At 50.3% G+C, this 17,684-nt stretch overlaps 1 long non-coding RNA gene and 1 other non-coding gene across 2 annotated transcripts; one reads left to right on the forward strand and one right to left on the reverse strand.

Moving 5' to 3' along the window:
• Window positions 1–2,390: 2,390 nt before the first annotated feature.
• On the reverse strand, window positions 2,391–11,577 carry LOC132668576 (uncharacterized). The gene is made up of 2 exons (XR_009605634.3): window positions 11,476–11,577; window positions 2,391–2,740 (listed from the first exon to the last, which is right to left on the reverse strand). It is a non-coding gene; the product is annotated as an uncharacterized LOC132668576 (long non-coding RNA).
• On the forward strand, window positions 11,306–11,378 carry TRNAK-CUU (transfer RNA lysine (anticodon CUU)). Its single transcript has one exon. It is a non-coding gene; the product is annotated as a tRNA-Lys (tRNA).
• Window positions 11,578–17,684: the final 6,107 nt, after the last annotated feature.

Here is a 17,684-nt window from a genome sequence, read left to right on the forward strand (position 1 = left end):
AGGTTGATTGGATTAAGGCTGGGCTTGGCCCTGAATCCAGCGCTGGCGTCCTCGCAACACGGCCGAGTGAAGACAGGGCCCATGATGGCTATGAAGACGCAAACAGGCCCGAGATCAGCCAAGGCCAGCAGGCACCCTGGGCGCGGAGGCGTCGGGAGGCGCTTCCCAGGGGAGCACGGCCTTGTGGCTCCAGACCCGAGACCACGGAGCCCCGGAATCCCGTTGTTCTAAGCCGCCCCCTCGGGCTCATGTGTTAGGGCGGCCAGCGCTGGGGACCCGACACTGCTATCCTGCGGGCAGGCCCCCTAGCTAAAGTCGGCAGCCCCCAGGCCGTCCTTCCCTGCCGCCCCGAGGCCGGACAGCTTCCAAGAAGGGGCCGCAGCCCACGCACGAGGTCTAACAAGGAGGCTCCGGGAACTGGCGCCCGGGGGGAAGCGGGTACGCAGGGGTCAGGCCGCACTTCCGGGCTGACTGAGCCCTGAGCCGGTCACGTGACCTCGCTGGGCCTCCACCCCCTCGCGTGTAAGCGAGACCTGGTTCCCCGCAGGACACGGCCTCCGCGTGCGATCCACCTGCTAGCGTGTGTCTTCCTTCTCCTCGTGGCGATCAAGTCTCATCCCGCAGACGTTTCCTGCAGGCTGGCTGTGCGCCAGGCTCGTGCCGCCCCTGGACAAGGACGTGCGCGCACGCGCACACGCACACGCACGCTACGATGCCCAGAGAGTGTCCCGCTGGATTTGAAAAAACGAGCCCACGGCTTTGTTGTGTTTACACAGACACACCCAAACACAAGGGCACAAGCCGGCTGATCTGAACCCAGGCAAATGGGAACGGTGGGGCCGTGCTGATGCGGAAGCAGGCGGCCCAGGGCATAAAGGCGTTATGCCGGGTAGACAAGGCCAGCGCGTAACAGTATGAGATGACAATTCTCCAGCAAGATCCTTGAAAATGTTCAGCTTATGTTCACAAAATGGAAGAGCTTCAAGCTATAGGATGCAAAAACCGGGATAATTATAAAGGAGAAATGGACAAATCCATGATCGTGGCCGCAGATTTTTAACACGCCTCTCAGTAATGGATAGTTCAACAGATTAAAAATCAGGGTGCAGAAAATCTCAACAACGCAATTAACAAGTTTGGTCAAAGGAATAAGTATGAAACCCTGTACCCAACAGGCAGAATATACTTTTCCTGCCAAGTGTTCCGGGAATACTTTTTATTTTTTTTAAGTTTATTTCTTTATATTGGGCAAGGGAGAGGGAGAGAGATGGAGAGGGAGGGAGGGGTAGAGAGAGAATTCCAAGCAGGCTCTGCACTGTCCACACAGAGCCTGACATGGAGCATGAACTCATGAACCCTCAGACCCCTGCACAGACCCTGCAGGGGTGGGGGTGGGGGTGTGCGTGGGGGAGAGGTGGAGGGGTGGGGCGGGGCTGGATGGGGGTGGGGTATGGGGGCAGGGTAGGGGTGGGCTCCACTTGTGGTTAGGATGAATAATCACTGGTAACTGACACTCTTGACGAATGTGGGGGTGGGGGATCCCTCCTGCAGGGCAGGGACCCAGCTGCCACCTTGGGTTATCCTAGTTGGTTTCTCAGTGACGCCCCAAGGGAGGTGGCCGTGTGGAGACCTGAAGCTGCCTTTAGTTTGATCAGCAAGACACAGATGCGTTAACGGAGGGATGGAGAAACCAGAGGCAGCCTGGGAGCTTTGGGCCAAGCCCCTGCTTTAGAGATGGGGAAACTGAGGTCCAGGGAGGCGAGGCCACTGCCAAGGTCACACAGGGAACCCATGTCACGGCCCGCCTCCCTCTGTCTGAAAGGCCCCAGGAGGAAGGCAGGCCAGCCCTGACTCGAGGTGAGCAGCCGTCAGGTTTGCCTGGGCCCGGTTTCCTGGCACCTGGGCCGCCCCGTGCCCCGCCTGGACAAGCCTGGATGGGGGTCACGCTGGCGCATGGGTCACGGTTTCTCTCTTGCCTGTCTTAAGGTCTCCCAGACAAGTTCAGAGGGCAGAGATAGCCGAGGCCCTGCCCGTCACCTGGCCCCTCCTGGCCGGGCCTGGCAGTGGGGCGGGCCGGGGCTCTAACACTGCCCTGACCCTGCCTTGCCGGGCACACAATCCCCCCAGGACTCTAGCTCAGCCAGTCTCCGACTGATTCACTCTCGTGTGTAAGAGACAGTTTAAAAGCTCCCTTGGAGACGTTGGCTTTGATCTCCATAAACATTCCCTTTGATAAATACCAGGATCCACAGAGCAGCTATTTTGAAAGACCCTATGTAGCAATGCGCTGGCATGTCTCTGTTACTTTGCAGGTTAAGGAGACCCAGACGGCCCTCTCCCTAACTCTCTGTGTCACCTTGAGCAAATCCTCACACCTTTTCAAAAAATAATTATTTTTCCTAAAATTTTAATTCCGGTGTAGTTAGCATACGATGTTATATTAGTTTCCCGTGTACCACATTGTCATTCGACACCTCTGTGTTACTCACCAAGCCCACACCTCCCTGAGCCTCCGTTTCCCCGTCTTCGGAGGGGGAGATGTTTAGTTTATCTCTGCTTCGTTGAGTTGCTCCGGGAAGTAAAGGAGAAACACCAGCCTGGCACATAGTTCCACTCATCGAGAGGTGAGGTCTGTTATCTCTGCTGTTATCTCTGATTCCTGATGGCTCCCAGGCCTGGCTACGCCTTCCTCCAGGGTTCGGGAAAGTCAGCACGGGTTCGGTGAAGACTCGGGGACTCCCTAGGGATGGAAATTTGTGATTTATGATCTCCTGGCCCCTGCCGATCCAAAATTCAACTCTGCTGTTGAACATCCACCACTATCTTTTTCAAGATTGCTCTGGCTGTTTGGGGAGAAAAAGGAACCCTCGTGCACTGCTGGTGGGAACGCAAACTAGTGCAGCCACTTTGGCAACAGTATGGAGGTTCCTCAAAGAGTTAAGAATAGGGGCGCCTGGGTGGCCCAGCTGGTGAAGCATGAGACTCTTGATTTAGGCTCAGGGCATGATCTCACAGTTCGTGGGATCGAGACCCAAGTTGGGCTCTGCACCGACACCGAGGAGCCTGCTTGGGATTCTGTCCCTCTCCCTCTCTCTCTGCCCCTCCCCCACTCATGCGCACTCTCTCTTTGTCTCTCTCAAAGTAAATACACATGACACAATTCTGAATGAAAAGAACGTTAAAAGTAGAACTACCCTACAATCCAGCAACTGTGCTACTAGGTATTTACTCAAAGAACACAGAAATACAGATTCGATGGGTCACATGCACCCCGGTGTTTACAGCAGCACTATCGACAATAACCAAATTATGGAAAGAGCCCAAGTGTCCACCCACCGATGGATGGATAAAGATGTGGTGTATGTATACGATGGAATCGTATCATCCATCAAAAAGAAGGAAATCTTGCCATTTACAATGCCATGGATGGAGCTAGAGTATATAATGCTAAGTGAGATAAATCTGTCAGGGAAAGACAAATACCTTATGATCTAACTCGTCAGTCGAATTTAGGAAAGAAAACAAATGGACAAAGGGGAAAAAGAGAGACGAGCCAAGAAACAGACATTTGACTCTAGAGAACACAGCGCTGGCCCCCAGAGGGGAGAGGGATGGGGGGACAGTCGGAGGGGATGAAGGAGGGCGCTGGTGGGTGAGGAGGGCGCTTGGGGTCCCCTTCCCCAAGATTCCGGCTTCATCCCAGGTGCTTTATGCGGAGCCAGGAGCCCGCATGCTGCCGTCCTCAACTCGCCCGGGTCCTGAAGCGCCTGCAGGGTTGACACGATGTTGGAGGCAGTGGGGAGGGGGCTCCGATAAGAGGTGTACTGACTCTTTGTGCTGCTCCAGAAAACGCAGAGTATGGCAGTTACCACCTAAACCGTGGGTCAGAGCATGACTGGGTGACGGAAACACATCGGCGGGCGCGTGACTATCAGAACTGTCTGGCCCGGAAATTCCGTCCTCAGTAAGCGATACCTCTCCCTTCCCCTGGCCCCCGGTCACCTCTGTGACCGTTCTACATGCCATCTCTGTGCATCTGACGGTTCTAAGCACCTCACGTAAGTGAAATCATGCAGTATTTACGCCATCCATCCTTCTGTGTCTGGCTCATTTCACCGATCACAGTTTTTTAAGGCCCACCAGGGTTGTAGAATATATCACAGTTTCATGCCTTTCTATGACTCATACTCCGTCGAATGCGTACATGGATTGTTTATCCATTGACCTGTTGGTAGGCAATTCAGTTGCTTCCACCTTTAGGCTATTGTGAATCACCTGCTGGGGACATTAGCGTACCAGTATCTGTTCAAGTCTGAGATTATAAAATGGCCCAGTGGGGACCTGTTTCCTCCTTTGTAAAACGAGCAATTGTGTGACTTCCAGCTCTCAGAGTCCATGAAGTGAATTGGCTTCCAAATAAACCAAGGGGTCTCAGAGGTCAAAGGTCCACATGTGCCAGCTGCCTACCCTCCAGAACATCAGGGTTCATCAGGCATCCACGGCCTCAGGACCCAGGGCAGCCAGGGAAGACGTGCTTACACTGAGCCCTGCACCTGCTCTGAGCCGGGATCAGTTGCTAATCCCCGGAGGACCCCCACCCCCCACCCCCAGCTACCGGGCAGGAGGTTCCAGCCAGGGGCTGGGTCCAGAGGGTATTCTCTGGTGGAGAAGCGCGGGGCACCTGCTCTCACGCTTGGTGGCAGGACCCTGAGACCTCAGCTGATCCCCGCCGTGCCTGAGATGGCAGGAGGGCAGGAGGCCTGACTCTACAGCCGAACGAACGAGTCCTGGGCGGGGGGTGGGGGGGTGCAGAGGGTGGAGGTCACCCTGCAGAGGGTGAAGACCAGCCACCTGCATGTTACGTGCCGCCCATGGGCAGGTATGTTCAGCTGGCGTAGTGCCAGCATTAAAAAATATTTGGTTGGTGAGATTTAAAAATCAGGAGTTTTTAGGGGCATCTGGCGGCTCAGTCGGTTAAGCGTCTGACTCTTGATTTCGGCTCAGGTCATGATCTCACGGTTTGTGAGTTCGAGCCCCACATCAGGCTCTGTGCTGACAGTGCAGAGCTTGCTTGGGATTCTGTCTCCCTCTCTCTCTGCCCCTCCCTTTCTGCCTTTCAAAGTAAATCAACTTTAAAAATGTTGTAAAAATTAGGAGTTTTTAGTTAAAATCCAGGTTTCTGGGTCCTTTTTAAACAGTAGAGGAACTGCTGGTGCCACATGGCCGGCAGTGGCTCTTTGGCTCCAGACTCACAGGCGTCCCTTGCCCGTCCTCTGCCCAGCCCCGTGGTCCAGTCAGCGGCAGGCCCGGACACCGGAGCCAGTTCAAGCATACTTAAATCCCTTTCAGCCCAGCAAGAAACACTTCATGAGCTCCAGAAAGTGAAAGGTCAGATTTAAGAACTTATTAGCTGACTGTGGCACAACGGCCGAAGCAAGGTGCTGGGGCTAGCCGGCCTCCTCCGTGTTTCGGCTCTATTGTTCATTAGCCGTGTGACCTTGAGCAAGTTACTTAACCTCTCTGTGCCTCAGTTTCCTGATCCTTATGATGGTAATGACAACACTTTGCTCCCAGGATTGCTAGGAGTCTTGAAAGAGCTCACATACACAGAGTGCTCAGGAAAAGAGCCTGAGTTGTGGAAAGTGAGAAGGGGGGTGCAGAGCAAATGATCATGGGATGCCCAGCAGGAGGCCTTGAAGGTGCCCGGGCACCAGCTCGCAGCACAAGTGTGTGAAGCCCAGCCCTGCAACCTGTTAGCTGTGTGGTCTCGGACGAGTTTTTATTTATTTCTTAAATTTTTTTCTTTAGAGTTTTGGATCTTCGTCTTTCTTTCTTTCTTTCTTTCTTTCTTTCTTTCTTTCTTTCTTTTTTTGAGAGAGACAGAGACAGCACAAGTGGGGAAGGGGCTGAGAGAGAGAGAGAGAGAGAGAGAATCCTAAGCAGGCTCTTCATGGTCAGCACAGAGCCCAATGCAGGGCTCAAACTCACAAACTGTGACATCATGACCTGAGCCAAAATCAAGAGTCCGACGCTTAACCGACAGAGCCCCTCCCTGGCCCCCCTGAAGGTGCTGTTAGCTCATGGGGGTGCTTCACAGGGCGGGGACCCCACAAACGACAGCTACTGCTGTGAAGTGCTCGGCGAATGCTCTCGGCCCCTGCCCACAGCTTCTCTGGGCGCGGCCCACCCCTCCCAGGGCTGCAGAGTGGACCTCGGTCTGAGGCTGGAGACTGAACTGAAAAGAACAAAGAGGCTCTTCGGGGCACAATGGCAGCATTGTGAGCACAAGGGGCTCACAGTTTCCTTTCTGTCCTCAACCTGCAGAGATGCCCTGTGGGGCCTGGGTGGGAAGGCGTGGGAGCCCTTCCAGAATTCTGCCAGCTAGTCTCAGAGAAGGTCAAAGAGGAGGCACAGGGCCTGCTGGACCCTTGTGTGGGTGTCCTTGTTATGTAGATGAACAATATGGGGCGCAGAGTGGGAGACAGACTTGCCTGACGTCACAAAAGCAAGTTGAGGGCCGCAGCCCCTGCTCCAGACCTCACCTCCCCCGGGGTTTTCTTAGACTTTAGACATTTGACCTTTTCTCCAAATGAAGTTGTATATCCTGTCATTAAACACACGGACAAGATGCAAAAAAGTAAACGTTTATCTGGCAACTTAAATATTTAGAGTATGTCTAAACTCTTATCCTGTTTTGGCATTTTTTCCTTCTTTTTTAAAACAATAGTTTATTGAGATATACTTTACATAGTATAAAACCCATTTTTAAATTTTTTTAAATGTTTACTTACTTTTGAGAGAGAGAGAGAGACAGAATTCGAGCAGGGGAGGGACAGAGAGAGAGGGGGACACAGAAGCAGAAGCAGGCTCCAGGCTACGAGCTGCCAGCACGGAGCCCGACACGGGGCTCGAACCCATGAGCGGTGAGATCATGACCTGAGCCGAAGTCTGACGCTTCTGCTGAGCCACCCAGGCGCCCTAAAACTCACTTTTGAAACTGTGTGATTCAGTGGGTTTCAGCGTGTGGCTGTAGAACTATCACTGTGGGAGGCGGCCGTCAGTCTCCTCCCTCTGAGGACGCGTGGATTCTAGACAATCGGTGCAGACGCGATCCTACGCTGTGGTCTCTTCTGACTGGCTTGTGTCACTTAGCATAAGGCTTTCCGGGAACATCTACACGCAGCCTGTGCGAGCACTTCACCCCTTTCATGGCCAGAGACCTTGGGCATCTGGATGTGCCACGTCTTACTCGTTCACCCCCAGGTGGTAGACACGTGGCTGGTTTCCACTTTCCGGCTCTCATGAACAGCCCTGCTGTGGACACTGGGTACCACTCTTTGTGTGGACGCGTTTTCGTTTCTCCCGGCACCTACGTAGGAGCTGAACTACTGGGTCGGACAGTGACTGTGCAGAACCTTCCGAGGACTCGGCAGACCGTTTTCCAGCGGCGTTGCTATGTTGCCCCAGCACGTGTAGGGGGTTCCCCTATCTCTACATCCTCAGCGGTACTTGTGATCACCCCTCTGCTTCCCTGCAGCCGCCCAGCCGGCTTGGACCTCCAGGACACCTGGTCCCCACCCGCAGGATGCCCGGGGATGCCCCGGGGCTACTCCCCTACATCAGGGCCCGCATGGTCTATAATCCTGCCTCCTTGATACGAATGCCGTCATCGGCGGAGGGCATGTGGCGTGGTGCTCCTCACTGAAGGGGCACCCACTGAGGGTGGGAAACAGGGACCTCATCCAGCCGAACTCCCCCCCCTCGCGAGGAGGGCGCTCAGCGCCCTGGGGAGCAGGGGGCAGGCGGCCTGCACATCCAGCGCGCACGTCTGCCTGGCACCCCGGAGGCGCTTTGCGAACCGCTAGGCTGCATGGGTGGCCCAGTGGGCATTTGAACGTAGGTGGTCTCAGGCCAGCGCCCCAGTGCCCGCTTTCCGCACACTTGGCAGAGGGACATCGTTGAGTCAGAGGGAGTGTAGTCGAGCCTGGCTGTACAAAGAACCCGCTCACCATCTGGGGAGCAGTAAAGACTTCCTGGGGAAGGGGCCTCCTGACTGAGCTCTGCCAGGATGGAGCTGAGAAAGGAGAGTGGGGAGGAGACTCCCGGCCAAGGGCAAGGGCCCTAGGCAGCCTTCAGGTGCATGGCTCTGCCCCTCCCAGACCGGTGGCGCTGGGGCAGCAGGCAAGGGGTGAGGGCGGGGGCGTCGGGCATCCAGGTGAAGCCAGGCCCAGCAAGACCAGGCAGGTGTGCTGATGGGGCTCAGACTTCGGACTTCACCCCGAGGCGGTGGACCAGCCCGCAGAGTTTTCGGGGAAGTACCCGAAAGGCGGTGCCGGCTCAAGAGATCTCCCCAGATCACCAAGGAGTCTGGTTTAGGGGCGGCTGGTACCCGGAGGGGAGAAGGAAGGCGACCAGAGAGGCTCTCTTTTCTGCCGTCTCCATGGTGACACTGGAAGACGGTACAGGTCCTTTGAATGAAATTTCCTTAGTGAAATTTCAGGTGTTTTTGCGTTTCAGGCTGGCCTAGACCTTGGCGTCACCCCCTTCTCTGTGACAGAGGGGCAGGGAATGCAGGGCTGAGGTGGCCTGAGGCAGAGGGACGCAGACGTGCTGCCAGCCCGTGCAACCTTGGCCACCCGTCCTCCCTCCCTCCCTCCTCCTTCCCTCCTCCTTCCTCCCTCCCTCCCTCCATCCTCCCCCCAGGTCTCCCAGGCCCAGCACCTAATGGAAACCAAGTCTGTGCCTCCTGGGAAGAGCTTCTCTCCTTGCACTCACTCGGTGACGTTCCACAGAGGGCACCAGCACTTCTATCCAGGGGCGTGGATGGTCACCAGTTCGCGAGCTCCTTAGGGACCTCCTTAAGCCCTCCCTCTGTCACCCCCCCATCATAGTTTGCCCTTGAGGAAAAGGAGGCCTACATTAGGGAAATGACTCCCATGAAGGTTAAAATCGCAAAAGAACTTCCTCAAAAAATTGAACTTAGAGTTTCCGTACCACCCAGAAATCCAATCTCTGGATACACAACTGAAAGAACTGAAAGCAGGGACTGGAACGGATCCTCGTGCACCAGCACTCAGAGCAGCATCGTTCACAACAGCCGGAAGGCGGAGTAACCCGCATGTCCGTGGGCAGATGAAGAGGTAAACACAATGCGGCCTTCGCATGCAACGGAATACTATTCGGCCTTAAAAGGGAAGGCCGTTCTGACACCTGCCACAACGTGGATGAACCGTGAAGACAATATGCTCAGTGAAATAATCCAGTCACGAGAAGACAAATATTGTATAATGTCACTTATATAAGGTACCTAGAGAGATCGTATTTATAGACAGAGTAGAATGGTGGGTCCCTGGGCTGGGGAGGCGGGTGGGGGGCTAGTGTCTCATGAGGACAGAGTGTCAGTCTGGGAAGGTGAAATCGTTCTGGAGACAGAGGGTGGGGGATAGTTGTACTAAGTAGGAATGCATTAATGGCGCTGAACTGCATTTATTTTTTAACAGGTTTTTCTTAAATGCTTATTTCTTTGTTTTTGAGAGAGAGCACGTGCACACAGGCAGGGGAGGGGCAGAGAGAAAGGGAGACAAAGAATCTGAAGCAGGCTGCAGGTTCCGAGCCATTAGCGCAGAGCCTGACGTGGGGCTCGAACCCACAGACATGGATCATGACCTGAGCCGGAATTGGATGCTCAACCGACTGAGCCACCCAGGCACCCCTGGGAGGGTCCCATTTTAAAGTCTTACTTCTGCTTTACTTTTTTTCTTTCTCATCTATTGTTTAAAAAAATAACCTTTTTATGATCACACAAGTTTATATATGCATTTTAGGAAGCTAGAGAATAAAGGCAAGCAAAAATTCAAAAAGAGGGGTGCCTGGGTGGCTCAGTCGGTTGAGCGTCCGACTTCAGCTCAGGTCATGATCTCATGGTCCGTGAGTTTGAGCCCCGCATCGGGCTCTGTGCTGACAGCTCAGAGCCTGGAGCCTGCTTCAGATTCTGTGTCTCCCTCTCTCTCTGACCCTCCCCTGTTCATGCTCTATCTCTCTCTGTATCAAAAATAAATTAAAAAAAAAATTAAAAAAAAATTCAAAAAGACTGAGAATTCCTATTCCCCAAGGGTCACCATTAATACCTTAATATATGGCCTTCTTTTTACTGAAACGAGAGATTACATTTTATCTGCAATCAGGTTTTTCTCCTTTTCTATTACAGTAAGTCAGCCACCCCACCTTTCCATTACAGTAAATGTTCATCTCATCTAATATTCAGATTACATCGGATTTCCTCAGGGGATCCCCAGATCTCTTCAATAGCTGGTGTATCCGGAACAGTGTCCGGTCTAGGATCATCTAGTGCATCTGATCAGTATGGCCCTTCTGCCTCTTCATGTGGGCCCCTGTGTGACTCTTCAGGTCCCCACCAACTGTTAACATAGTGGTTTAGCTACAATTTGATAATCCTTGTTTGTAAGGGTTTGAAAAGGATGCTTTTTCTAATCCTACACGTTTGTGCGGTTTTTCTCCCTACAAAGCAGAGCACTCCCTCATCCACTGGGACTAGTTGGTGACTGGGAACTACAGTGCCCGCTGGGGACGCAAAATAAGTCTTTCATTTTTCAGTTTTAGTGGGGACGAAGCTTGAAGTAGTGTCCCTTCCCACACTGAGGTGTTGCCAGTCTATAGGGAAGAGGTCTTCGCCTTTTAGATCTGCGTGGGAGCAAACGCTGCGTGGTATTTTCAATTAATTTCGGAGACTGCGTTGGCTTTTCCATAACCTTCTATTGTGTGAACAGTGTGGCATGGCTTTGCTGAAAAATCCCATAAAACCTCGGAAAAATTCCAGAAACCTCAAACGCACAGGGGGTCGCGAGAGGCCAGCTACCTCTACTTCCGTGCCTCGGGCTCTGAGCTTTTCCGCAGGGTTTTCGGGCCATTCCCCGGCGAGCCTGCTGTGTGCGCGTCCGGCACCTCGTAGGTCCCCTGCGTCGGGGACGAGCGGTGCGTCGGGGACGAGCGGTGCCCCGGGGTCTCCGGCACCTCCGCGGCCCCGCCCCCACATGCGCTCGGGTGTCCAGGCCCGAGCGGGGGTCGCCGGCGTGGCCAAGTCACCGCCGACCGCTAGAGGGCCGTTTCCACGTTTTATTAGGCAATAAAAGTTTGCGTGCGCAGAATCAGAAACGAACTGCAGTGGTGACAGTAATGAAAAACTTTACCCCCGAAAGTGTGAGAAAAAAAGAAAAGAGAAGTCGTGCGCGAGGTTAAAATAACCTTATACCTTTGAAGAGCCTCGGAAAAGGCCCTGCTTCCGCCTGCCCGGCTAGCTCAGTCGGTAGAGCATGGGACTCTTAATCCCAGGGTCGTGGGTTCGAGCCCCACGTTGGGCGGCTGTGGTTTTGCTTTCCCGACGGGCCCCATCTCCCTTCCCCAACCCTGTCCCCCAGCTCTTGCCTTCACCCGTTCGGCCGCCGACTCGGAGCTTACTGTTTTCATCTTCTGAGTGCACAGGTGAAGGTTACCTGATGCGGAGAGACACAGGTGCTGACCGCCCCCTGCGAAGGCCGGGGACTCGACTGCGAGGGTCGAGAAGACTCCAACGGTAATGAAACGGTGGCGTTCTGCCAATACGTTTGAGATGTGTGGGCCTTGATTAATATTTCATTAATTAGTATTTAATGGAATGCTGTGTGGTATCGATTAGTTTGGAGACCAGCTGTGACTCACGGGATTTTTTATGCATATTAATTTCCTGTTCTTAAATCCCTTAGAGTGAATCAACTTGCTTTTTGCGTGTGGGAAGGGCTCTGGGGCCGCTTCAGTGATCAGTTACTCGCTGTCAACACACCAGTTAGGACTGTTTTCACCTTTTCCCCCCTAAGTTAGCGATTCAAATAGAGTATTTTTCCGTCCCCCATTTGGGAGTCTGAAAACGTATCTCAAAAGTGACAAAGACTTTTTTTTTTCTTTCCCTGCATAGGTTTTCCTAAAAGAACCCAATTTCTTAGAGGGCAAAACTTGGCCTTTATGTTGACAGCTGCAAATGTTTTCCTTAGGATTTAAATCCTTTCCATGGTTCGCAGCAATTCCCAAACATTCTCCACAGCTACCAGATGCTCTTATCAATTCGGGATACAATTTCAGACTTTGGAAGGAAGGCACAGAAAATTTCAGCATCAGAAATGAAGATCCCTAAATACCTCTATCATTACAGCACTTAAAAAAATCTCTAGGTGATGGGAGGTGACATAGAATTTTTCAAAAGGCAAAAACCTTGTTGGAGAAAAGGCGAACTGGTGAATTGACAAGAAGTCAATGAAGTGGCACACATCTATTGATTGGTGATTTTTAATTTTTAGTTCCGGTGTGGTTAACATAGTGTTATGTCAGTATCAGGTGTTCAATACGGTGATTCAATAATTCTGTACACTACTCAGTGTTCATTATGCTAAGTGCACTCTTTTCCCCAGAAGTCTTCATCATGCATCTGTTTAAAAAATTTTTTTAATGTTTTATCTATTTTTGAGAGAGAAAGAGAAAGAGAGAGACAGAGTGTGAGCAGGGGAGGGTCAAAGAGAGAGGGGAAGACACAGAAACCGAAGCAGGCTCCGGGCTCTGAGCAGTGGGCACAGAGCCCAATACAGGGGCTCAAACCCATGAACCGTGAGGTCATGACCTGAGCTGAAGTCAGTTGCTTAACCAACTAAGCCCCCCAGGTGCCCCCATCATGCATCCATTTGAAACCGAACATTGTTCGAACAGTGTTACGGGGCGAATTGTGTTCCCCTAACACGCGTGTGTTGAGGCCCTGACCCTTGTACCCCAGAACGTGGCCTTATTCGGAAATAGGGTTTTTGTAGATGTAATTAGTCAAAATGAGGATGTACCGGAGTCGAATGGGCTCTTACCCCCGCATAACTGGTGTCTTTATGAAAAGGGGGAATGTGGACACAGACGCACACCCAGAAATGCACATTTGGACACAAGGGGGAAGGGCCGCGTGAAGACACATGGTGATCAGAGCTGCCCTTTCTGCAGCCTGAATGGCGCCAGCGTTCCTGGTAAACCACCAGAGCTACAGAGAGTCGAAAAGCAGGCTCCCCCTACCCGCCTCGGGAGGAACCAGCACCTGGATCTCAGACCTCTGGGCTCCGGACTGTGAGACAGCAAATGTCTGTTGTTAAAGCCACTCTGTGGCACCCGTTATGGTAGCCCCAGGACACTAATATAATCCGTGTTCTATTAGGAGGTGATTTTGATTAAAAAAAAGATTTTTTATGCTTGGCATTAAGTAATTGCCATCCGTTTCATTTTATTTCATCTGATCTCATTTCATTTCAAAAGTGTTGGGAAAAGCAATGGTTTGATTGGGTGTGGACCTACATTCAGCTCCGGCGAGGGCGTTAGGGTCACAGCTCCTTGAGAACTAACATTTAAAAATGACCTCGATCTCAAGGTATATTTTCTTCTTGATGGCCGGTGATTGACTAACGATTTATTACTAGTTTTACTGAAAGGATGTATTCAAAGATATATCAAATCAAACACGCTTGAGTCTCTCATGGAACTCATATTTGAAGCCTGTATTCAATTATTCTATGAATGATTCATTTTAAGAAAGCTTGCTAATTCTCTGTGGTTCAGTTTCCTTAACAAGTAAAGGACAAGAAAAAGAGATAACTCAATCAAATGAGATGCAAAGAAATGTGTGAACCGTGTTGGGATCCTGATTTGAACCCATCAATTATAAAAACATGTATGACACCATCTGGAGAATCTGAACGTTGACCGTGTACTTGAAGATATGAAGAAGTTATTTATTTACTTATTTATTTATAACTTTTATTTTAGAGAGAGATGGAGTGCAAGTGGTGGAGGGGGGCAGACAGAGAGAATCCTAAGCAGGTTCCACACTGAGCATGGAGCCTGATATGGGGCTCGATCCCAGGACCCCAGGATCATGACCTGAGCCAAAATCAAGAGTCAGATGCCTGACCAACTGAGCCATCCAGGCACCCTGGAAGTTGTTTTTCATTCATTCATTCATTCATTTAAATGTTTTGTTATTTATTTTTGAGAGAGAGCAGGGGTAGGGGCAGAGAGAGAGAGAGAGAGAGAGAGAGAGAGAGAGAGGATCCCAAGAAGGCTTCATGCTGTCAGCACAGAGCCGGATGTGGGGCTCAAACTCATGAACCATGAGATCATGACCTGAGCCAAAATCGAGAGTCAGATGCCTGACCCACCGAGCCCTCCAGGCGCCCCAGAACTTACTTATTTTTAACTTAATAACGGTATTGTGTTTAAAGAGAGCACTCATCTTTTAGAGACACATACTAACTTGTTTATGGTTGAGATAGATGTGATACCTGGGATTCGTGTTGTGGATTTTGGTGGAGGGAGGAATGCTCGTACCACCACCGGAACAAGATGGGCCACGTCAATACCTGCAGGGGCTGAGTGGTGGCTACACCCTGGTTCATTGTGCTATCCCCTCTACTTTTGTACATGTTTTTAAATCTTCGTACATTTAAATGCTATTTTATTATGTGAAAACAAACTTGTCTTAACCTCCTTAGCCCAGTGATCAAATTGAACATCACTGATGAGACAGCTAGACATCACGTGTGTCTTGATGTGACAACGCTGAGAAGTGCACAGCATCGCCTCTAAGATATTCTTTTCCGAGACCCTCAACTTAGGTGTGATCAAGGCTTTAGACCTAACTTCAAGCTTATCAAAAACATAAGGAGAAGTGAGTTAAGGAACACCGTGAGTGAACAATCTGACAAATCCAGGATGCCAGACATTCAAAAAGGCTCGGGTTCCTCAGAAAGCAAATGTCATGAACACACGCGAATACCACTGATAATTCAGCATGTGTGTGGGTGGACTGTTTCGTGCCAAGGGCTCCCTCCCACCCTGCGGCAGGCTAGTGAGGTCAATGAGCTCTTTTCAGAGTGATTTTAAATGTATGAAACAAAACCACATAGGACGATAAAGGAAAACAATTATATTGAAGTACAGTTACCGAAATATCCTAAAATATGCCATGGTAATGTACATGCTTCATTTCTAATCTAACGCTCTAGCAGCAGGTCTGGTAAGTACAGCGATTTCAAAATAATGCTGGATGTAAATGATAGCTTAGAGATATATACAAGAACTACAGTGTGACATGAAAACAGCCAGTTTATCTTGTGGCAAAGCCACGGGTGCGGTTACTGTAGCTTGTTTCCTTCATTTACAATGAAGGGAAATGCTAAATTTCATTCTGAATGTGATGAAAGTAAAGATGTAATTTTTCACCTATCCAAGTCCACGGACCCTTTGAATTATATCCATAGATTCCTGTCTTGAGAACTTCTGGCCTAGATTTTAAAAAAGATTTTTTTAAAAAGTTTATTTTATTTACATTGAAAGAGAAAGCGCAAGCAGGGGAGGGGCGGAGAGAGAGAGAGAGAGGGAGAGAGAGAATCCCAAGCAGGCGCCGCGCTGTCAGCACAGAGCCTGACGTGGGGCTCGAAGTCAAGAACCGCGAGACCACGACCTGAGCCAAATTCAACACTCTTGATTTCAGCTCAGGTCATGATTCCAGGTTGGTGGCGTCGAGTCCTGTGTTGAGCCCCGAGTTGAGTGTGGAGCCTGCTTAAGATTCTCTCTCTCTCTCTTTCTCTCTCTCTCTCTCTCTCTCTCTCTCTCTCTCTCTCCCCCATTCATGGTTTCTCTCTCACTAAATAATAATAATTAATAATAATTAATAATGATAATAATAAAATACAAATGCATTTTTAAAAAAGATTTATGTGCGCCTGGGTGTCTCAGTCATTAAGATCTGACTTCAGCTCAGGTGATGATCTCGAGGTTCGTGAGTTCAAGCCCCACACTGGGTGAGCTTGAGTCCCACTTCTTTCTCTTTCTTTGCCCCTCGTGGGATTCTGTCTGTCTCTCTCTCTTGCTCTCTCTCTGTCCCTCACTCACTTTCACCCTCTCTCAAAAAAAAAAAAAAATCTAAAAAACAAGTAAATAAAAGACTTAAGAGATTTACCAACCAAACCCCAAATGTCATTTATTTTTTTTTTTCCTTATTAAAGATTTTATTTTCTTTATTTTTTTTATTTTTTTTATTTTTTAATATATGAAATTTACTGTCAAATTGGTTTCCATACAACACCCAGTGCTCATCCCAAAAGGTGCCCTCCTCAATACCCATCACCCACCCTGCCCTCCCTCCCACCCCCAAATGTCATTTAATGCGTTCCGCTTTGAGAAAACAAGCCACAGCATTCAAATATAAAAACATTTTAGGAACAAGTGAGGGAAGGTGAAGTGGGAATTACATGATTTTAGGGAATCATTGTTAATTGTGCTGTGTGTGATAATGGTATTGTGGCATGTAAGAGAATGCCTTTCTATTTTAGAAGTACAGAATGAGGAAATCAGGCATGGTAGGTAACATATTATTCTTTCCAGTTCTTTTTTCTTAATTTTGTTCATGTTTATTTATTTTTGACAGAGACAGAGCATGAGTGGGGGAGGGGCAGAGAGAGAGGGAGATGCAGAATGGGAAGCAGGCTCCCGGCTCCCAGCTGTCAGCACAGAGCCCAATGTGAGATCATGACCCGAGCGGAAGTCAGATGCTCAACTGACTGAGCCATCCAGGCACCCCTTTCTAGTTCTTTATGTTTGAAAATTTCACAATATCTAAAAGAAAGTGACTTGTAACGATATTTTTATTAGGGTATACGGTAGGTAGGGTAAAATGCATCACTCCTAACTGCACAACGTGATGAATCTGTACATATGTAAACACCATGTAGCCGCACCAAAGATATAGAGCACATCCGGCCTCCCCCAAAGTTCCCTCGAGCCCCCGTCCACTACCCTGATTGCTGGAGGAAATTCTGTTCGGTGTCTGGTTTCCTTTGCACAACCTGACTTCCCCCTGTGTTAAGACCAGGTTGCAGGGCTGATGATACCATGGTTGGCAAGGATGCGGGAAAGCAGGCTCGCTTAAATTGCTGGTTGAATTGTAAACTGATGAGGCTTCCATAAGGCTGTTTTAAATGCCCACAGCCTTTGACTTAGTAATTCTACATCTCGGGTCTTAAAAAAAGAAAAGAAAAAGAAAAAAAAACCCAATGTGTGCAGTGGTTTAGGTGGAAAGACATACGTGTTTTTCTGTTTGTTTGTTTTTACAGTGAAAAGTTGAAAGCAACCTAAATGTCCGGCAACAGAAGCAAGGTCAGATAAACTAGGGTCTGGTTATACCGAGGTACCTCCTGAGATGGACAGATGTGACTGGAGTCATCTCTAGGCCACACCGTTAAGTTTAAAAAGAAGCCACAGAACACCATGTACAGTGTGTCTACGGGGAACGAAGAACCCACAGGGAGCGAAGGGAAACGATGCGGAGGTAAATGAGGGTAAGTAAGAGGATTGCTAACGGCGTGCGCTGTGTTTACACTTCCGGCTGCCGGGTCAGAACAAGCCAAATATTCAAGTATGGGTTGTGTAGTTAACACAAAGGCAACAACCGCAACTTCGCTATGAATGGAGAAGGCAGAGAGGGTGCCGGGGTGCAGGCAGCGCAGGACGCGCGCAGAGATGGGGCTGTGGTCACCTGTGTTGGGGGCGGCAGGTGAGGGGCTGAGGCGGGAACAGGGCTCACATTCAACCACTGAATTACTCTGACGCAG

This window comes from Panthera onca, chromosome B3 (assembly GCF_046562875.1).
Source record: "Panthera onca isolate mPanOnc1 chromosome B3, mPanOnc1 haplotype 2, whole genome shotgun sequence".
Lineage (NCBI taxonomy): Eukaryota > Metazoa > Chordata > Mammalia > Carnivora > Felidae > Panthera > Panthera onca.